General features: G+C 43.5%; 1 pseudogene across 1 annotated transcript; it reads right to left on the bottom strand.

The window, feature by feature from the left end:
• Positions 1 to 259: 259 nt before the first annotated feature.
• Positions 260 to 1698, bottom strand: LOC149261468 (chlorophyllase-2-like; annotated as a pseudogene). Its single transcript, XR_016248460.1, has 3 exons — positions 1589 to 1698; positions 1117 to 1421; positions 260 to 1019 (listed from the first exon to the last, which is right to left on the bottom strand). The product of XR_016248460.1 is annotated as a chlorophyllase-2-like (transcript).
• Positions 1699 to 2044: the final 346 nt, after the last annotated feature.

Below are 2044 nucleotides of genomic sequence, written 5' to 3'. Positions count from 1 at the left end.
TATAACTACATGCTATATTAAACAAAGTTATTTCTACTTCTATAATATATAATATATATATATATATATGAGATCAACCATGTTTTTGCTTTTTAAAAGCTACCAGACCTCCGCTTCAGTGAAGGACTCGCATTAGAGAAGGTACTTTATTCTTGATTTTATTGTACTGCACTTCACATATGGGCGTCCATGAGGCATACTCGAAAAGAACAGCAAACCTTGGATATCTTAGAGGCAACAACTGGCCTTAGAGGCAGCAAATACATTGTTGAAAAAGAAGACAGAACCTTCAAACTTTCAGAGACACCAGAGATTTCAGTACTGCATCTAAAGTTTAGAGATAAGCTTGTAAGTTTTGGAAACGAAGGACTGCGGCTGTTCGAGTATGACTGGGGCGTCCCTGGGATGCAGGAGAAGGTGGTCGAAAGCCTCGGAATCATTTCTGAGGCAGGCATCCAGAAAAGCCACCATAATTCCACCGGAAAACTTTCGCATGGGTTCCCGCGCCACCCCGTTCTTGCAGACGAAAGTGAGGGGTCCAGTATCGTCGTTTAAGAAATCCATATGTCCGAACTCTGACGCCACGAAATGATAAGATGGGTTGGAGCACTCGTTGAAGAATTCACGGTGGCTTACTCCCTCAGGAGCGCAGGGAGGGATTAAAAGGTTCCACTTCGGCCCCAGGCCCGAACCGATCACTAAGGTCGGGCAGTGAAGATCAAAGGAGTGGGGTTTATAAGTCAGAATCGGCGGCTTTCTTTGCTGGCCACGGCCCGTGCCGTCCACTGGATCTATCCCCACCGGGCCGACAACTTTATTTTTGTTTTCTGCGCAGCTAGACGGAGGGCCGAACCGAATGCTACTTTGCCACCGCGGCTGTGCCCCGCGATAGCAACATTCTCCATGTCTGGCCGGACCTCGTCGGGCAGATAATAAGATAGGCCATCCGGTAGCCAGTTGAAAATGGCCTCCGCGTCGTCTATTTCCGACTCCGCATTCTCTCCCGTCAATATGTACATCTGCACATAATAATAATAAATGAATGGCGAGGATCCCTAGTGAATATCTATATCTATATATATATATGTATGCAGACGCAATGAATGTATAGTATACCTGAGGGGCAGCTGTGATGTAGCCATGGGAGGCTACATGCTGGAGAAGTTGGGTGTAGGAGGTATTGGGGATCATAAAACCGTGGAACAAAAGGAGAACAGGGTACTCTCCACTTTGGCTGGGGAACGTAAAAGCAGCGGCTTTGGTGGCGGTGCTGCGGTGGATCCAAGCTTCCTGGTGTCGCGTATTTCAACTGGGAATCGCCCTGCTTTGAAAACCATCTCCCATGGCTTCTCCCCCTCCCCCGCCATAATTAATTCTATTCTAAAAACGTCACAATAATGCTCTCCAAATATTTCTGGAACCTACCTCAGCACAATAGAGCCGTGTACAGAAGATCAGATCTTATTAAAATAAAATGAAAATAGTGTAAAATAACGCCACCATACGGGTCTCATCGAAGGAACAAGAAACGAGGTAAACTTAATGGCAGAGATATCTTGAAAACAGAATTTTGTTTATATTTACTTACAGCATACAGGCTGTCTGGCCTTCGTTTCTCCCTCCGAAAGCTATTCTTACATTTCATAGCCGCGACACTCTTATAACTAGTGAGCTCATAGTTAATTGTGTTTATTATTGCATGTCGATTGATTATCTCTAACAATGGTCCCAAATACATAAAAAAAATGATAATGATTCTGTGTGACTGGTAACCAGCCCCACTTTTCCCCTTATCGTCACATGCTCTTACATTAAATAACAAGGAGCCACTATTGTGGCGCTAGTCCCTGCCTGTTAATAGAAGGGTTTGGTGAGTTATTATGATGAGATTTAATAGGTGTTTAATTTGCATTATCATCAGAGCTGGTTTGCATTACTAGTGTGTTGTAGGCATGCTTATTTGTATTAAGATTTAGTGAATTGGATAGCGAATTGTTGTATGGACTTTTTGACTTTATGTAAAGAGTGAAATATAATGAACTTT

The sequence above is a fragment of the Pinus tabuliformis genome, chromosome 6 (genome assembly GCF_031772625.1).
Source record: "Pinus tabuliformis cultivar Carrire ecotype Pingquan chromosome 6, CPIR1, whole genome shotgun sequence".
Lineage (NCBI taxonomy): Eukaryota > Viridiplantae > Streptophyta > Pinopsida > Pinales > Pinaceae > Pinus > Pinus tabuliformis.
This window is presented reverse-complemented; position numbering and strand designations above follow the sequence as displayed.